The sequence below is a fragment of the Monodon monoceros genome, unplaced genomic scaffold, assembly GCF_005190385.1.
Source record: "Monodon monoceros isolate NGI ecotype Baffin Bay Population unplaced genomic scaffold, NGI_Narwhal_1 Super_Scaffold_21, whole genome shotgun sequence".
NCBI lineage: Eukaryota > Metazoa > Chordata > Mammalia > Artiodactyla > Monodontidae > Monodon > Monodon monoceros.
The window spans coordinates 153082825-153104044 of record NW_021703778.1 but is presented as its reverse complement, the minus strand read 5'-3'; the positions used below and the strand labels follow the sequence as shown (position 1 = coordinate 153104044).

Here is a 21220-nt window from a genome sequence, read left to right as displayed (position 1 = left end):
ATGGGTGACATTTTAGCTGAAACCTAAATGATAAGAAAGAGCCAGCATGTAAGGACCTGGAAGAAGAGCTTTGCAGGAAGAGGAAACAAGGGACAAATGCAAAGAGACTGAGAAGGGGAGAGGTTGGGTGGCTGAAGCATACTGGAGGTTGGGGGGGCGGGTGGTGAGTAAGTAGTGGGAGACAGAAAGGTGGGCAGGAGAGAGAACATGTAAAGCCCCAGGGACTACTCCATTACCACCTATATCTTTCCATTATTATACATAGAACAATATACCATAAAAGTACTCTTCTCTCTCTTTGAGTAGATGGTAAGTTCCTTAAGTACACTATATCTTATTCATGATAATAATTATACCTCCCATTTATCGAGGTACACCAGGCACTAAGCTAGCTACTTTGCATACATTATCTCCAATCTTCACAGCAACCCTGCAAGGTAAGTATTATTAGCAGAATTTTAACAGATGAAAAAAACCAGCTAAGTGATTTGCCCAAGGCCAAACATAGCATGGAGCAAAGCAAGGATTTAAATCTATGTATTGTCCGGCTCTGAAATCTGGCCACTTCTTACTCTCCCACATTGTTCTGACCTCATTGCACTTAATCATTTTGTAGTCCCAGCTCCTAGCACGCTGCCTGGCACATGAGGTAGACTCAGATACTCTATAAACATGTACAGCATTGAATTGGAGTGAACCGAATGTAAGCCCACACAAGAGGAGACTGAACTCATGAGGCCATACACCTGGGGAGAGAAACAAGCCCACATGAGGTGGTGAAGGGAGCTGTCCGTCTCAGGATGAATTCAAAACATGGTAGAAACAGGCAGAGAGGAGACTCTACTTAATAAAACTAAATGAAAGCTATGGGGTTTCCAGGGAGTTAATGTATGACACACTGACACAGCTGCATATCGTGTTCTGAAAAACTTAATGGGATTTTAAAGAGAGAGGCTGCTCAATGTGCTTGCAAAATGGAGATACATAAGAATGCGCTCCAGGGCTTCCCTGGTGGCGCAGTGGTTGGGAGTCCGCCTGCCGAGGCAGGGGACGCGGGTTCGCGCCCCGGTCCGGGAGGATCCCACATGCCGGAGCGGCTGGGTCCATGGGCCATGGCCGCTGAGCCTGCGCGTCCGGAGCCTGTGCTCCACAACGGGAGAGGCCACAGCAGTGAGAGGCCCGCGTACCGCAAAAAAAAAAAAATGCGCTCCAGTGATGAGGAGAAAAGAGCAGTGAGAGAGGAGGATGGCACTGTTGTAATTGCCTGTAATTCCCACCCCCTCCCCCTGCTCCCCTGACTTTAATTGGGACACTTGCAAGACACACACATTTGTAAGAGTGACAGAGCTAATTGAAGAAAACCACATGTCTCATCCACAACCAAATCAGGAATAATAATCAAAGCAGCAGAAGCAAAATTGGAAGCCATGGAGCTGTCAAAAGCAGGAGGACCTCAAATACAATGAGGCATGTAATTTAGAAAAAGCGAGAGAGCTACATGGAAGCATTAAAAATGGGACACGAAATAAAACAGATAACTTGACTCAAACTGAAACTTTCACTCCCACAATCTGGTCACAATTAAATCTCGTTAGAATTCATCTACTCTTTTCAGCCAGTGTTCTGGGGTTGGCTGTGTTCTACCACTTCACTGCCTGGAACAGTCCAGTCAAGTAAAAGTCCCCCACTCTCTCCCTAAGCTCTTCATTACTTCACATTGCTCTCCTGTCACCACTGTGGTCAGTTCTGTCCTAAGTGAACATAGAAAGCGACAGGCCCTCATCTTTAATTTTTAATATTGCGTACATTCAGAGGTCATTATTAAGTTATTCCTCGATCCTCTGTTTGCAAACGCACAGTAAAAGAAGAACGAGCAGGTTCAAGCGGGGAAGAATTCTCCTACTGACACTGTTTCTTAACTGACTGGACATCTGTTGCTTACCTCCCCAGCATCCATTCTCCCTTTCCTCAATAGCTCTGTCCCACTCTTAGCCAACACGGTCAAGGCAAGGCTCCATCCCAGGCCTAATCCAGTGCAGGAGAGTATTGTTTGCTTGGGGGACGGGGGGAGTGGCACAAGCTGGCCAATCAGAATCTCAACAACTTCCTAGGCCTGTTGGGACAATGATGCTCATCTTTCCCTGCTCTGACTCTTAGAGCTGCTTAAACAACTTGCAGGGTGGAAAATTCTCCTGTACCCTCTTAGCTTCTCCAGGTGGGTCTGGGAAATAAACTGACAACAGACAGATTAATAGGAGAAAAGGCTCACAAATATATTAGATGTTAAAAGTTTTATGTGGCACTAGGGGACTTCATGGAAAGAAGAGAAAATCCCCAAAGAAATAGCTAAGCTTGGAGGCTTTTATGCCATTTGGACAAAAGAGGATACATTTAAAGAGAGGTGACAGGACAAAGGAAAGGGTCTTTGAGCGTCTAGGGGCAGCAAGTTGTAGGAAGGCAGATATATGGGGAAACTAATAATAGATAAGGGCTAACAGTAAGGTTTGCTTGTGTAGGCTGTTTCTCAGTACCGCCTTGGAATTCAGCAGAACCCTTCACCCCCCACCCAAGTACAAAAGCCCTAAAGGCCTCTCCATGTCTCCTGCCTTTTGTTTATAGAAAAACTGAAGTTGTGACTTCCCTACTGGCACAGTGCCTAAGAATCTGCCTGGCAATGCAGGGGACACGGGTTCAAGCCCTGATCCAGGAAGATCCCACATGCTGAGGAGCAACTAAGCCTGTGTACCACAACTACTGAGCCTACACTCTAGAGCCCGTGGGCCACAACTACTGAGCCTGAGTGCCACAACTACTGAAGCCCACACACCTAGTGCCCATGCTCCACAACAAGAGAAGCCACTGCAATGAGAAACCTGCACACTGCAGCGAAGAGTAGCGCCCACTCGCCGCCAACTAGAGAAAGCCCGCGTGCAGCAACAAAGACCCAACATGGCCAAAAATAAATAAATAAATACTTCAAAAAAGAAAAGCTGAAGTCTCCCAGACCTTCCTGAGTCACAAAATAGCAGGCTCAAACAGCTAATGATTAGGGCAACAGAGTCACAAACTCAGTGCCTGATGCACACTTCTGAGTTGCTTTACAGGTACCGTAATTTCCACCAGAGGGAAAAAGCTAACTGCATGATGACCGGACTGAAGCCATGACATAAACTGCTCCATCTTAAGCAGTACTGAATCTACTGCTAGCACAATTCCAAGAACTGGCCTTAAGAGGATGGGATTAACACTATTGCTCATAATAATCTATATCTTTGTGAGCATCAAAATAATTGTAGCTTGTTCTGCCCGTATATGTAAATGGGCAACTATAACGGTCAGCAAAGAGATGCTACAGACCCATGTCAACATCTTCCACTCTAAGAATATGGCGCCCTATGTCAGCATGAAGAAGTTACAGAAGACCAACGTTCACCCATAATCCCATAGAAATAGAAAGATGTTCTGACAAGTGGGGATCTGTAATCAGCACTTTGCAGGAAACTGCCCTCAGCAAGAAGCCCCTTTTCTTGTCACTTTAGCAAAGCTATATTGTAACTAACTTTTAAACCAGGCACCCGCACGCCCTACTTCTCTCCAGCCCAAGCACATGTTTCAAATCTTTTAATCACACAATACCCTGCCTAACTTGTTGGTTCTTTCCATAGATGAAAGAAGAAGAAAAGATTCACTTTGCTGTACAGCAGAAACTAACACAACATTGTAAATCAACCATAATCCAATAAAAATTAATTTTAAAAAATAAATAAAAATAAGGGATTCTGAAGTGTGGACTTTAGCTAATAATAACGTATCAATATGGGTTTGCCATTTGTGAAAGATATATCACACTAACATAAGATGTTCATAATGGGCACAGGTTCATGGAATTCTATGTACTATCCTTGTAATAATTCTGTAAATCTAAAACTTTCTAGATTAAAAGTTTATTGAGAAAAAAAAGAAGTAGAAATGAAGAATAAGTAATTAACAGATGACCAGATCTCTTTCCTAGCTTCCCCTTCAGTAATCTTGAGAACAAACTGTGTGACCAAACTGTGTGAACAAGATAACATCTGGAGGAAGATCACAAGAAGTCCACGAGCCTGTACACAGTGAGGGATGGTGACGACTCTGACCCCCTATTTTAACTGAGATTACTTCACTTCTTCCCTTTAAAACCTTCATGGCCAAGCAGAATCTCCAGAGGTGGTTTTGGGGGACACTGAGTCCACCATCTCCCCAGATTGCTGGCATTCTGATTAAAACACCTTTCCTTTCTACCAACATTTGTCTCTCTTGAATACTGATTTTTGAGCAGTGCCTAGCAACCAGACCTGATTCAGCAACAACCTCATCTCCAGTGATAAGGTCATCATCCTCTTCCTGATATGAGAAGTGGGCAGGGGATGGTGGGGACACCTTCATAAAGAGAATTTATGATAAATTTTCAGGCAGATGGGGGGAAAGCGGAGAGTTCATCCTGTGTCTGCTTTTTCTCAATTGCCTTTAGCTCAAAATAATCCTTATGCCAGTGGCATATTTTGCAGTGGTATATTCTGATCTACACAATCCTCCCACCACATGGAGAATGAGAATGAAGTAATTATATCTCAAAAAAAGACAGGGGAGGGGAGACATCTTGTCACATTTTATAAATCCTGAATCAGCTATTCCTGAAGTCTGATCTACTCCTCAACTTTTTAGTTTTTTATATGTGTGTGTGTGTGTGTGTGTGTGTGTGTGTGTGTGTATATATTTATAGTCTAATAAATTTTCCATTTTTTGCTTAAACCATGTGAATTTTGGTTTTCACTGTTTGCAGACAAGAATTCAAACCATAATTTATTAATGTAACAGTAAACATAGCAATAAAAGAGAAATAAAAATAATAGCTGGTACTCTTAAGTGAACTTTATATGCCAGACACAGGATCCTCTTATTTTAATATCCAGTACATATTATTATTCCCATTTTATCAGCATAGAAATTAATATTAAAGAGGTGTACAATTTTCTGTAGGGTAATAGAGATGAAATTAGGACCCAAGATTTCCTTTGGAACCCCATGTTCTCAAAATCCACTGCAATGGCAAAAAAAAAAAAGAACAGAATGGGTCATAATCTCAATTAACTTCCTATATTCATCAGTGAATAAGTGGAGAAAAATGTCCTGCCTTTTTTCTTCATTTTTCTTGGGATACCTCTAAACATACCTGATAAATTCCTTTAGGCTTTTTCATCATACCTCTTTCTTCACATATGCTATCACAGATTTGCAGATGTTTTTCTTAAGCACAATTCCACAACAGAAGCACACTGCAGAAACTGAAACACTTGTCAAGATTCAGGTTCTCAACCACCCAAACAGATGTGTACAAGCAGAGGTCACAGTCCCAGAGAGAGAGCCATAGTATTTTAGAGGCTGCTCAATAGAAGGAGAAAAATTGGCCATTACAGTGTATAAAAGTTACCTGAAACTAACCATGCGAAGTCAGAAGAGAGTGCTATATTCTGGGTCAGGTACCATAACCAGTGCTAAATAGTCATTCTAATTCTATTACTACAGTCTGAAGGTACCAGGGGGTTCCTAAGCTTTCTTTACTGACTTACGGTGACCATCTGTAAATCTGAACTTATACCTAATTCCAAATCTACATCACTATAGCTCACCACCATTTAGGGTTGCTGTGAGGTGGGCTTTACCCAGTTTACTGCCAACAGAAGTACTGATGACACTTGTGTGATCTAGTTCCCTGACCAGGGATCAAACCCAGGCCCCCTGCACTGGGAGTGCAGAGTGTTAACCACTGGACCAGCAGGGAAATCCCTCACAACATTCTAATGGATAATAAACAGTACTTTTTAAAAGAAAATGCTAGATCTGAATATAACATATTCATTCAATGAATATGAACAAAATTAAAAAATATATATAAAATAGAAACATTCTATAACATGAAGAAAAGGGAATATGCACTCAAAAGGCAGAGGCAAAGTATGTGTTTGAAAAATATTCATCACAGGAAGCATAAATAAAACTTAGCCTTATTTTATGCTTATAATAAAATATGTATAAAATATGTATGCTCTATGAAACAAAAGATAAAAGATTAATATCATCAACAGAGAAGAAAATGGAGCTGAATGAGAGGCAGGAAGTAATAAAAATGAGAGACAGATGAGATAAAATAGAATATTGACAAAATGAAAATTATAGTATAATTTGAAATCTATTAGAAATAGTAAGCTGACACTACAGAAAATCAGCAAAATAGAAGACAAATTTGCTTGCCCAAATGAAAAGAGAAAAGCACAAAGAAGTAAAAAGGACAAGAAAGATGATGATACCTTTGGGCAGAGAACAAAGATGCAACTAAGAATTCACCGGAGAAAAGAACTTTACTGAAAGAAAATAAAAAATCAAAAATATCATGGGACAAAACTTTCCTGAGATGAAAGATCTGAATCTTCAAATTCACCAGATATCAGATAACACTGATGAAAGGAGACCAAAATCTAAATATATCCCATGAAACTCCTAAATTTCAAGCATAAAGAAAAAAAAAAATCCAATAGCATTCAGCACAGGAGTGAAATGTTGACCATCAAGAAACCAAAATCAAATTGGCCTCAGACCTCTCCTTCACAAGATAAAATGCCATAAACAGAGGCAGGTGGGCCATGAAGTTAATAAAGTTTAAGCTTTAAGACCCCACATTTGCATGGTGCATTTCTAAATAAATCTTAACTTTCATAACTAGCTTTATGTTACTGGTTTTGTATTCTTTTTCTGAAAGAGTTTCCCTCAAATTGTGTATGCTTCAGACTCCACAGAACCTAGATCTACCCCTGGTCAAAGTACAAGAGGACAACATCTATAACATTTTGTTGACAATAGATTGTGACCCAAGAATTAAAACCACAAAAAGTTATAATTCTTGTATGAAAAGTAAGGGATAAAGGAAGGCAGGAAAGGAGTGAAGATGTTTTAAAACTTGCAGTGCCTAACAAAGATTAAGACCTATGATCACACTTGTATTTCAAAAGATTTACCAATTTAAGAGATTTAAAAAATAAAGATTTCAAAAATTTTTAACTGTCATCTTAAAAAGCAGGAGGTAAGGTTGCTGACGACTGGCACTGAAACCATTAATGTACGAAATTAAATCTACATAATTGCTATAAATGTGGGATAAAATATAAGACAAATGTCATAAATGCTTAAAAGAACACATAATCAGTATTCTAATATAATTATAAGAAAGTAGAAAGATTTGACACAGGTTGAGATGAAAGCTTTCAGATTCAGCAGGTGGTCTTAAAATGAATTCCAGCCATTTTTCTTCCCAGCTTCAACCTAAATATAGCCTATCTCTCTTTAGAAAAACAACAGCTAAGGTGTTTGATCATAGAAAGAAGATGATTGATCATAGAAAGAGGATTAGTGGGGGGGGCCTTCAAGATGACAGAGGAGTAAGACGTGGAGATCACCTTCCTCCCCACAAATACATCAAAAATACATCTATAGGTGGAACAACTCCTACAGAACACCTACTGAACACTGGCAGAAGACCTCAGACTTCCCAAAAGGAAAGAAACTCCCCACATAGCTGGAGTCTTGGTACTCCAGCTGGGTGTCAGGCCTGAGCCTCTGAGGTGGGAGAGCTGAATTCAGCACATTGGATCACCAGAGACCTCCCAGCCCCAAGAAACATCAAATGACGAAAGCACTCACAGAGATCTCCATCTCAACACTAAGACCCAGCTCCACTCAACGACCAGCAAGCTACAGTGCTGGACACCCTATGCCAAACAACTAGCAAGACACGAACACAAACCAATACATTAGTAGAGAGGCTGCCTAAGATCATAATAAGTTCACAGACACCCAAAAACACACCACCGGACATGGACATGCCCACCAGAAAGACAAGACCCAGCATCATCCACCACAACACAGGCATCAGTACCCTCCACCAGGAAGGCTACACAACCCACTGAACCAACCTTACCCACTGAGGGCAGACACCAAAAACAAGAGGAACTATGAACCTGCAGCCTGTAAAACAGAGACCCCAAACACAGTAAGTTAAGCAAAATGAGAAGAAAGAGAAATACACAGCAGATGAAAGAGCAAGGTAAAAACAAATGAAGAGGAAATAGGCAGTCTACCTGAAAAATAATTCAGAGTAATGACAGTAAAGATATCCAAAATCTTGGAAATAGAATGGAGAAAATACAAGAAACGTTTAACATGGACCTAGAAGAACAAAAGAACAAACAAACAATGATGAACAACATATTAAATGAAATTAAGTATTCTCTAGAAAGAATCAATAGCAGAATAACTGAGGCAGAAGAACGGATAAGTGACCAGGAAGAATAAAAGTGTGGAAATAACTACTTCAGAGCAGAAAAAAGAAAAAAGAATGAAAAGATTTGAGAACAGTCTTGGAGACCTCTGGGGCAACATTAAACGAACCACCATTCGAATTATAGGGGTCCCAGAAGAAGAAGAGAAAAAGAAAGGGACTGAGAAAATATTTGAAGAGATTATAGTTGAAAACTTCCCTAATATGGGAAGGGAAACAGTCAACCAAGTCCAGGAAATAGAAAGAGTCCCATACAGGATAAATCCAAGGAGAAACACTCCAAGACACATATTAATCAAACTATCAAAAATTAAATACAAAGAAAAAATATTAAAAGCAGCAAGGGAAAAATAACACATAAGGGAATCCCCTTAAGGTTAACAGCTGACCTTTCAGCAGAAACTCTGCAAGCCAAAACGGAGTGGCAGGACATACATGAAGTGATGAAGGACGAAACCCTACAACCAAGATTACTCTACCCAGCAAGGATCCCACTCAGATTCGATGGAGAAATTAAAACCTTTACACACAAGCTAAACCTAAGAGAATTCAGAACCACCAAACCAGCTTTACAACAAATGCTAAAGGAACTTCTCTAGGTAGGAAACACAAGACAAGGAAAAGACCTACAGTAATAAAACCCAAAAAATTAAGAAAATGGTAATAGGAACATACATATCGATAATTAACTTAAATGTGAATTGATTAAATGCTCCCACCAAAAGACATAGATTGGCTGAATGGATACAAAAATAAGACCCATATATACGCTGTCTACAAGAGACCCGCTTCAGACCCAGGGGCACATACAGTCTGAAAGTGAGGGGATGGAAAAAGATATTCCACGCAAATGGAAATCAAAAAAAGGCTGGAGTAGTAATTCTCATAGCACACAAAATGGACTTTAAAACAGACTATTAAAAGAGACAAAGAAGGACACTACATAATGATCAAGGAATCGAACCAAGAAGATATAACAATTGTAAATATTTATGTACCTAACATAGGAGCACCTCAATACATAAGGCAAATACTAACAGCAATAAAAGAGGAAATCAACAGTAACACAATCATAGTAGGGGACTTTAACACCCCACTTTCACCAATGGACAGATCATCCAAAATGAAAATCAATAAGGAAACACAAGCTTTAAATGATATATTAAACAAGATGGATTTAACAGATATTTATAGGACATTCCATCCAAAAACAACAAAATACACATTCTTCTCAAGTGCTCATGGAAGATTCTCCAGGATAGATCATACCTTGGGTCACAAATCAAGCCTTGGTAAATTTAAGAAAATTGAAATTGTATCAAGTATCTTTTCCGACCACAATGCTATGAGACTAGATATCAATTACAGGAAAAAATCTGTAAGAAATACAAACACATGGAGGCTAAACAATACACTACTTAATAACCAAGAGATCACTGAAGAAATCAAAAAGGAAAGCAAAAAATACCTAGAAACAAATGACAACGAAAACATGACGACCCAAAACCTATGGGATGCAGCAAAAGCAGTTCTAAGAGAGAAGTTTATAGCAATACAATCTTACCTCAAGAAATAAGAAACACCTCAAATAAACAACCTAAGCTTACATCTAAAGCAATTAGAGAAAGAAGAACAAAAATACCCCAAAGTTGGCAGAAGGAAAGAACTCATTAAAATCAGGTCAGAAATAAATGAAAAAGAAATGAAGGAAACGATAGCAAAGATCAATAAAACTAAAAGCTTGTTCTTTGAGAAGACAAACAAAATTTATAAACCATTAGCCAGACTTATCAAGAAAAAAAGGGAGAAGACTCAAATCAATAGAATTAGAAATGAAAAAGGAGAAGCAACAACTGACACTGCAGAAATACAAAGGATCATGAGAGATTACTACAAGCAACTATATGCCAATCAAAGAGACAACCTGGAAGAAATGGACAAATTCTAGAAATGCACAACTTGCCAAGATGGAACCAGGAAGAAACAGAAAATATGAACAGACCAATCACAAGCACTGAAATTAAGACTGTGATTAAAAATCTTCCAACAAACAAAAGCCCAGGACAAGATGGCTTCACAGCCGAATTCTATCAAACATTTAGAGAAGAGCTAACACCTATCCTTCTCAAACTCTTCCCAAATAGAGCAGAGGAAGGAACACTCCCAAACTCATTCTACGAGGCCACCATCACTCTGATACCAAAACCAGATCAGAAATGTCACAAAGAAAGAAAACTACAGGCCAATATCACTGATGAACATAGATGCAAAAATCCTCAGCAAAATACTAGCAAACAGAATCCAACAGCACATTAAAAGGATCATACACCATGATCAAGTGGGGTTTATTCCAGGAATGAAAGGATTCTTCAATATACGCAAATCTATCAATGTGATAAACCATATTAACAAATTGAAGGAGAAAAACCATATGATCATTTCAATAGATGCAGAGAAAGCTTTCGACAAAATTCAACACCCATTTATGATAAAAACCCTCCAGAGAATAGGCATAGAGGGAACTTTCCTCAATATCATAAAGGCCACATATGAAAAACCCACAGCCAACATCATCCTCAATGGTGAAAAACTGAAACCATTTCCACTAAGATCAGGAAAAAGACAAGGTTGCCCACTCTCACCACTCTTATTCAACATAGTTTTGGAAGTTTTAGCCACAGAAATCAGATAAGAAAATGAAATAAAAGGAATCCAAATTGGAAAAGAAGTAAAGCTGTCACTGTTTGCAGATGACATGATACTATACATAGAGAATCCTAAAGATGCTACCAGAAAACTACTAGAGCTAATCAATGAATTTGGTAAAGTAGCAGGATACAAAATTAATGCACAGAAATCTCTGGCATTCCTATATACTAATGATGAAAAATCTGAAAGTGAAATCAAGAAAACACTCCCATTTACCATTGCAACAAAAAGAATAAAATATCTAGGAATAAACCTACCTAAGGAGACAAAAGACCTGTATGCAGAAAATTATAAGACACTGATGAAAGAAATTAAAGATGATACAAATAGATGGAGAGATATACCATGTTCTTGGATGGGAAGAATCAACATTGTGAAAATGACTCTACTACCGAAAGCAATCTACAGATTCAATGCAATCCCTATCAAACTACCACGGGCATTTTTCACAGAACTAGAACTAAAAATTTCACAATTTGTATGGAAACACAAAAGACCCCAAATAGCCAAAGCAATCTTGAGAACGAAAAAAGGAGCTGGAGGAATCAGGCTCCCTGACTTCAGACAATACTACAAAGCTACAGTAATCAAGACAGTATGGTACTGGCACAGAAACAGAAATATAGATCAATGGAACAGGATAGAAAGCCCAGAGATAAACCCACGCACATATGGTCACCTTATCTTTGATAAAGGAGGCAAGAACATACAGTGGAGAAAGGACAGTCTCTTCAATAAGTGGTGCTGGGAAAACTGGACAGCTACATGTAGAAGAATGAAATTAGAACACTCCCTAACACCATACACAAAAATAAACTCAAAATGGATTAAAGACCTAAATGTAAGGCCAGACACCATCAAACTCTTAGAGGAAAACATAGGCAGAACACTCTATGACATCAATCACAGCAAGATCCTTTTTGACCCACCTCCTAGAGAAATGGAAATAAAAACAAAAATAAACAAATGGGACCTAATGGAATTTAAAAGCTTTTGTGCAGCAAAGAAGCCATAAACAAGACGAAAAGACAACCCTGAGAACAGGAGAAAATATTTGCAAGTGAAGCAACTGACAAAGGATTAATCTCCAAAATTTCCAACCAGCTCATGCAGCTCAATATTAAAAAAACAAACAACCCAAACCAGAAATGGGCAGAAGCCCTAAATAGACATTTCTCCAAAGAAAATATACAGATTGCCAAAAGACACATGAAAGAATGCTCCACATCGTTAATCATTAGAGAAATGCAAATCAAAAGTACAATGAGATATCATCTCACAATGGTCAGAATGGCCATCATCAAAAAATCTACAAACAATAAATGCTGGAGAGGGTGTGGAGAAAAGGGAACCCTCTTGCACTGTTGGTGGGAACGTAAATTGATACAGCCACTATGGAGAATACTATGGACGTTCCTTAAAAAACTAAAAATAGAACTACCATACAACCCAGCAATCCCACTACTGGGCATGTACCCTGAGAAAAGCATAATTCAAAAAGACTCATGTACCAAAATGTTCATTGTAGCTCTATTTACAATAGCCAGGACATGGAAGCAACCTAAGTGTCCATTGACAGGTGAATGGATAAAGAAGATGTGGCACATATATACAGTGGAATGTTACTCAGCCATAAAAAGGAATGAAACTGAGTTATTTGTAGTGAGGTGGATGGACCTAGAGACTGTCATACAGAGTGAATAAGTCAGAAAGAGAAAAACAAATACGTACGCTAACACATATATATGGAATCTAAAAAAAAAAGAAAAAAAAGTTCAGAAGAACCTAGGGGCAAGACAGGAATAAAGACGCAGACCTACTAGAGAATGTACTTGAGGATACAGGGAGGGGGAAGGGTAAATTGTGACAAAGTGAGAGAGTGGTATGGACATATATACACTACCAAACATAAAACAGATAGCTAGTGGGAAGCAGCCGCATAGCACAGGGAGATCAGCCCGGTGCTTTGTGACCACCTAGAGGGGTGGGATAGGGAGGGTTGGAGGGAGGGAGACGCAAGAGGTAAGAGATATGGGGACATACGTATATGTATACCTGATTCACTTTGTTATAAAGCAGAAACTAACACACCCTTGTAAAGCAATTATACTCAAATAAAGATGTTAAAAAAAGCAAAAGAAAGAGGATTTGAAGCCTGGTGTTCGGATGAGGTCTCCAAAGAGAGCAGAGGTACAGGACAATTGCCCGCATGATTCCAAGGGAATCCTGCAAACCTGAAGCCAAGAGACCTGGAGCAAGTTTCTGGACCTCATGTTCCTTGCCAGAGCATGAACTGAAGAAATCCATAGAATCCAAAGGAAAAAGGGGGTTCCAACCCCTGTATGTGGTCTTGGGGAAATCTGCAGATTTCCCTTTTCCATGAAGAGCTGTAGAGGCACTACAAAGGTAGACTGTGTTCCTCCTTGACTCTGAGACTTGCAATGGTTGTAACCCATGAAATCAGAGAGCAAAGGAGCTTTCTCCTGGTTTTTGCCAGAGGACTAACAGCTTATCACTTGCTACACCCTTGACCCACAGGGAAGGGACAGGTGCTGCCGTGCCAACCATCACCCATGGGCTTGCCACCACTCAAAGTCCTCATTAGAAAGCAAAGCAGAGCATAGGCAAAGGAAGTTAACAATGCACCAAAGGAAGCCCAGCAATCCAAAAGCAGAAGAAAACAAGTTCTTAGTTATGTACCTTCAAGGGAGATATGATTCCTGGATGACATGACTTTCATATTTATAAAGTGAATATGTTGATCTAAGAAAAGGATTGTCATTATTGAAAACTAGATTAGTGACCTGGAAGGTCAGTTGGAAGAAATATCTCACAACCTAGAGGAAATATACTTAGAGATAGAAATAATAAAGGAAAGGTAAGATTTTTAAAAGATGACCAAGTAATGGGAGTTTCAGAAAGAGAAAAAGGAATAGCTAGAAGACAGGCAAAAACAGCAAAGGAAGTATTCCTGATGGGAACACTTGATACTGCAGATTAAAAGGGCTATGTTCCAGAGTGATAAGGAAAGGAAAGAGGGAAAGAAAGAGGAAGAGATGGAGGCAAAGGCGATGGTGGGGGGGGCGGGGGCGGGGAGAGAGAGAACTTTACAAAAGGAAAAGAATAAAATTGTTATGGTCTGAATTTTGTTACCCCGTAATTCATATGGTGGAATTATAATCCCCAGTACCTACAATGTGACTATATGTAAAAAGGTAATTAAGTTAAGTGGCATTATTAGGTAGGCCCTAATCCAATATGACTGGTTGCCTTATACGAAGAAAAGATTAGGACACAGACATATACAGAGAGAAAATCATGTGAAAGCATAGGGAGAAGACAGCGATCTATAAGCCAAGGAAAGAGGCCTCAGAGTCAACCCTGCCAACATCTTGGAGTTCTAGCCCCTGAGGCCATAAGAAAATACATTTCTATTATGTAAGCCACCCAGTCTGTGGTACTTTGTTGAAGCAGCCCTAGCAAATTAATATAAAAATTAACATCAAATTTTTCATCTGTTACATGCACTCCAATGTTCACTGCAGCACTATTTACAATAGCCAAAACATGGAAACAACTTAAATGTCCATCAACAGATTAACGGATAAAGTAGATGTGGAATATATATACAATATATATAACTCAGCCATAAAAAAGTATGAAATAATGCCATTTGCAGCAACATGGATGGACCTAGAGATTATCATACTGAGTGAAGTTAAGCCAGACAGAGAAAGACAAGTGATATCGCTTCTATGAGGAATCCGAAAATTTTTAAAAAGATACAAATGAACCTATTTACAAAACAGAAAGAAACTCACAGACATAGAAAACAAACTTATGGTTACCAAAGGGGAAGCTGGAGGAGGGATAAATGAGGAGGTTGGGATTAACATACACAACACTACTATATATAAAATGGATAACCAACAAGGACCTACTGTATAGCACAGGAAACTATATTCAATATTTTGTCAGAACCTATAAGGGAAAAGAAGTTGAAAAAGAATATATATATATATATGTTATGTATGTATAACTGAATCACTGTGTTGTACACCTGAACCTAACATGACATTGTAAATCAATTGTACTTCAATTTAAAAAAAATTTTTCATCTGTAATTTTAGATGCTAGGAAACAGGAGAATAATATTTACTGGTTAATGAGAGGAAAGGATTACAACAAAATAATCTTAGAGGAAAGAAGTCTATTTACAGATATATAAAGGATTCTGAGAGCATATCACCCACAGAACCCAACTGAGGAAAATACTTAGGAAAGGACTCTAATCAAATAAGTGAACAGAACAGATGGCAAGATAAGGACAATGACAAGGAGAGAAAACAGTGGTAGGCAAGAAACTTTGAATGGATAATAACAGAGTCATTAGGAATTTGTAACATTAAGAATTCTTGAACCAGAGGAGCCACATAGCAAAGCTGAAACTAACAATAGTGTGGAACTAAAAGTTGTAAACTATCTCAGCAGAACCTGTGACTTGAGAGGGAGCAGGGAATCAGAAGCAACATTTTTAGAGTACATTAATAAGAATGGCATTGGCACTGCTCCAGGCACTTCATTTAATTAAATCGTCACAACAACCCTATGAATAAAGTCATGTTATTATCGTCTTTTTACACATGAGGAAACTGAGGCAAAGAGAACAGCTTGCCCAAGATTACAAAGCTAGTAAGTCACTCCAGAGTCTGTTTTTAACTACTGCACTAGGTGGCCAAAAGGAGAGAATTAAAGGCATTCTAGTGGATGTGTACATAAAAGGGTCATGTGGAGGACAAAATAATCTAACATGCTTAATTGACTGCACACATTTGATTATACATGTGTAATTTACTGAACAAACTGGGGCAGTTTTAGATTAAAGGGGCACAATTACTAATTATGCCAGGAAAATAGAAATAAACCAGGACTTGCATGAGCAAATCAGGACATATAATCATCCTGTATTTTTAGGTCTCAACTTAATGATTGGAAGCAGTAAATAACCTTGATTGAGAGATATGGTTAATTTCTTTATTTCATATAATAATAGAGAAATATAGGGCTTCCCTGGTGGCGCAGTGGTTGAGAGTCCGCCTGCTGATGCAGGGGACACGGGTTTGTGCCCCGGTCCGGAAAGATCCCACATGCTGCGGAGCGGCTAGGCCCGTGAGCCATGGCCGCTGAGTCTGTGCGTCCGGAGCCTGTGCTCCACAACGGGAGAGGCCACAACAGTGAGAGGCCCACATACCGCAAAAAAAAAAAAATAGTAGAGAAATATATATTCAATTATGCATGTCAGGTACAGCAAGATTGCAAAGATTGTAGAAGAGAAAAGTACCAAGAAACTACTAAACTAACATGGAAAGAAAAGGAAATGATTAGTAACTTGATCAAACATACAAAAATAAAGAATAAGAGAAAAAAGGGAAGAACAAAGTAAGATGGAGGGAATAAAACTAAGAGTTTTCAATTCTTAAATGTAAACCACTTAAATTTTCTTACTACAAGAGACTGTGAAATTAAGTTAAAGAACAATAAATGAAAATATGCTAGATATTTTTATAAGAAGAAAACACATAAAACAAAGCAAAAAAGAAATTTTAAAATAAAGGCATAGCACTGACCAAGAAAGAAAAAATTTATAGAATAGAATCTGCCAAAATTAAAGACTTCTGCTCATCAAAAGACACCATTGAGAAATTAACAGGCAAGCCACCAACTGGGAGAAAATATTACCAATACATATATCTGACAAACGACTAACATACAGAATATATAAACACTTCCTACAACAATATTAAAAGACAAAAGTACAATTTTAATAAGGGGCCAAAGAATTGGCATTCCACAAAAGAGAATATACAACTTAGTAATAAGCACATGAAAAAGTGCTCGTTATTATCAGTCATCAGAAAAATCTAAATTAAGCTCATAGGAGATAATGCAACACACCTACTAGAATGGCTAAAATCAAGAAGATTTTAATGTTAGGATGTGGAGCAATCAGACTCTCATACATTGGGGGGACAGCTGGTATAACCACTTTGGGAATCATTCTAGAATTTCCCATAAAGTTAAACATACAGGTACCCTATGATACAGCATTTCCACCCTTGGGTGTTTGCCCAAGAAAAAAATGAAACCATATGTCTACAAAAAGACTTGAACATGAATGTTCATAGCAGCTTTATGTATAATTGCCCAAAACTAGTAATATACCAAATGTCCCTCAAACGAAGAATTGACAAATTGTGGTTTAGACACACATGGAATACTACTCAGCAAAGGAAAGCAATGAGTTACTGATACATACAACATGGATGAACTTTCTTTTGGAGAGAAAGAAGCCAGACACATATTCTAATTAAGTCTACAGACAAAACTAATCTATGATTAAAGAAATCAGAACACTGGTTGTCTTTGGAAGAAGGGGTAGGGATTGATGGGAAAGAAGCACAAAATATCTTTATGAGATGATGTTCTGTAGCTTGTTAAGAACATATGCACTTAACTGTTCTAGCTCTAATGTTTCATGAGTCCATGGAGCATGGTGTAGATGAGGAAGAAGTTATAAGACCAGACTACCAGCCTGGCTACCACTACATGCAACATCCAGGCCATAATGAATCCATTTCATATTTTAGGAAGAGGGATTCTGTGAGCCCTCCAGGAGCTTGATCGGTAAGGAGAAAGGACAAATCACTCATGTCCAACAGCAAGTAGCCCTCAAGATACCTTGATAGCCAATGGCAAGTAGCTGTAGGGAAGAAAAACTGTTTACTGAGGTCTGGTGCCCAATGACAGTCATGACTCAGCTATGGGGTTTTTGATGTGGGGGGAATCAGAAGAGGGGGAAGGTAGATAAGATAGGCAAGCTCTAGGCTTGTCTAAGCAATGAAAAATGAAACAAAGGATAAATACAAATTAGAACTAAGAAATGATTTATAAAAGAGAATACTTTTTTCATAGAGTTTTATGTCAGCACCCACCTCCTTCATCTTGTGTCAGATAGCCAAAGCCCAGAGACGGATGTGGGAGAAGAAAAGACTGGCTAGAGAGCCAGGTTAACAAGCCCTCTCCCCTACCATGTCATTATGGCTTTTAGTCCAAAGAGGAACTTCTCTATCCCTGGCTAAAGGAAATGAGAGCCACGGGGGAAGAGACAGAAAAAGAAAAGCAGTGGATTCCATAAAGAGGATCCCAGGCCCCCCTTCCCTGGCACAGCTGTTTACATTCAACAAGAGTCCCCTGGGGTGGAGGGGGGTGGTCAAGTGAGTATGGGGATACTGTCTTAGATCACCTTATGCACCAGCTGGTCTCAGAGGTAGCAGAATAATTACAGACACCAAGCATGGCACAGAGCACAAAGCTGGTAACAGTGAGGGGCCCTGCCTACCAGATCAAGAGCATCTCCACAGCTTCTTACGTTGACCAACAATCAAGGGTCAAACCTGGCAATGTATGTCTAAGCAGATTCCTGGGTACAGGAATCTATAAGCCACCCTCTCCTCAAGACAAACAAACAAGGCCACAGCAACACATAATCCTCCTAAACTTGCACCTGATGGAGAACCCAGCTGAAGGAGGGTTTGAAAAAAAATTGTCATATTATAGAAGAATAAAGAAGTAATATTCCTTTACAGACCTGTTCTTATGTTACTCAGGTTTTTCTTTCAGCTTCTTGTCAACGCATTCTGCTTACATAAGTCTGTTTTAGACAATATTATTTCTGTTTAATCTAACTCTGTTGCCAAAAAGAACTTAAAGGTCCATGAAATCAAAACATTTAATACTGCTTCTCCACTCCTCACACCCCATTCACCAAGAATTGTTTGTGTAGAACTGTAGAGAGACAGAGGGAGGGAGACAGGGGAAGGAGAGGAGGGGGGAGTGCTTAGTCTGAGGACTCAGGTCTGCCTAAGGGACAGAAACATGCATATTTTAAAATTAACAAGTCTGTACTTTTGCTCCAATTGGCTTCTACTCCTTAAAGCCACAAGTAGGCCACCAGTCCTTGTTATTTTAAGTCCAAGTGTCAAATTAATACCAACCCAAAAGTTGAATAATTACTTAATTAATATAATTAATACAGAATGGAATGTAAATATCCAGTTGATCAAATCTACAAAAAGTCCAGCAAAATGTTCATACTTCATGTATAGATATAATTGTGCTTTGTACCAAAGGTATATATTTTAGAAATGAAAACGCAGACTTTAATCATGTAAAATATTTTTCACCATTCACCATCTGTGGAGCTAGCTCCTAGACACAGCTGACAGCAATGCAGATTGCCGCTTGGTTTTCTGTTTCAAATTCACCTTAAGGGTTTTTTGGGGTTCTTTTTTAACATCTTTATTGGAGTATAATTGTTTTACAATGTTTTGTTAGTTTCTGCTATATAACAAAGTGAATCAGCTATATGTATACATATATCCCCATATCCCCTCCGTCTTGCATCTCCCTCCCACCCTCCCTATCCCACCCCTCCAGGTGGTCATAAAGCACCGAGCTGATCTCCCTGTGCTATGCGGCTGCTTCCCACTAGCTGTTTTACATTTGGTAGTGTATATGTGTCAGTGCTACTCTCTCACTTCGTCCCAGCTTACCCTTCCCCCTCCCCATGTCCTCAAGTCCATTCTCTACATCTGCGACTTTATTCCTGTCTTGCCCCTAGGTTCTTCAGAACCATTTTTTTTTTTTAGATTCCATATATATGTGTTAGCATATGGTATTTGTTTTTCACTTTCTGACTTACTTTACTCTGTATGACAGTCTCTAGGTCCATCCACCTCACTACAAATAACTCAATTTCGTTTCTTTCTATGGCTGAGTAATATTCCACTGTATATATGTGCCACATCTTCTTTATCCATTCACCTGTCAATGGACACTTAGGTTGCTTCCATGTCCTGGCTATTGTAAATAGTGCTGCAGTGAACAATGTGGTACATGACGCTTTCTGAATTATGGTTTTCTCAGGGTACCTTAAGGGTTTTTATAACTACACTGTGATAAACAATTCATCACAGGACTAATCTACTTTCTGCCCCACTACCTCTAAGTGATACATTTTTTTAAAGAAGCAAATTTCTTTGAAACACAGGACCACAAGTAAATAAAAATGTTTCCCTGGGAAAGTTGAAAAAATAATAATAATACAGGCTGACTTACATGCCTCCAACCATTGTGCTAGGCCAAGATCCAGAATATAACTTGATTCTTAAAGTAAGTACTGGGTCAAGGTTATGGTTACCAATTCCAGGCACCACCTTTGAAAAGCAGATTAGAAAACCTGGCAGTGATGGAAGAAGGAGACTAAGAGGCTTAATTTAGACGCTTAAAGGGGGTTGGGGGACAGGTAAGGACAATCACTATTCTGGGGTGGCATCAGAAAGGCAGAGAACTGGCCTAGAAAATAAAGCTTTATTTAATAAGGAAATTTTGCTAAAGGGGATTCTGAAGATAACCCTCATTAGAATTTCAACCAAAGAACAATAAAAGGAGACTATGTGGAAAAGCAAAGGAGGAATCAAAGAAAACACTATCAACTTACTTTCCATAAATATACCTATAAGGGAGTATATTTTTGTACCACAGAATACCAAAACCACCACAGAAAGCCACCAAATAGAGATCCATCCTTATCTGACCCAGAGCTCTCCGTAAATATTAATTCTGGGTAGTTGAACAGCCCCCGGGGGCCTAAGATACGAAGGAGACAAATAAGCAAAAAGCAACAACTCACTTGCTCACTAGCTCAATGCATTCACTTCATGATAAAGAGAGGCTGCTTTAGGACAAGAAGTAATGATTCCCCCATCCAGAAAATCCACACAGACCTAAGGTGATTACTGGTCTAGAGTTGTTGGCAAAAACTCTCAAATTATTGTCCTTACACACGTGAACATGGAGAAGCCACTCAAGGCACAGCTACTTCCCCTTTATTCCAAATGAACGTCCTGGAATCCTAGGATTTGCAGTTGATTCAATACTAAGTTAAAAGCTGGGAGACCCTTGTTATGATTTACCATCACCCACTTTGGTATGCATCACCTGGATTATTTGAAAATATTATGATGGGAGTTGAATATATATATATATATATATATATATATATATATATATATATATATA

The 21220-nt window shown here is 38.9% G+C and overlaps 1 long non-coding RNA gene across 5 annotated transcripts in view; it reads right to left on the bottom strand.

Annotated features, from left to right (window-relative positions):
• The window catches only part of LOC114904153, a 199460-nt gene that overhangs the window by 134206 nt on the left and 44034 nt on the right, over window positions 1-21220 (bottom strand). The gene's annotated exons all lie outside the window — the stretch shown is intronic.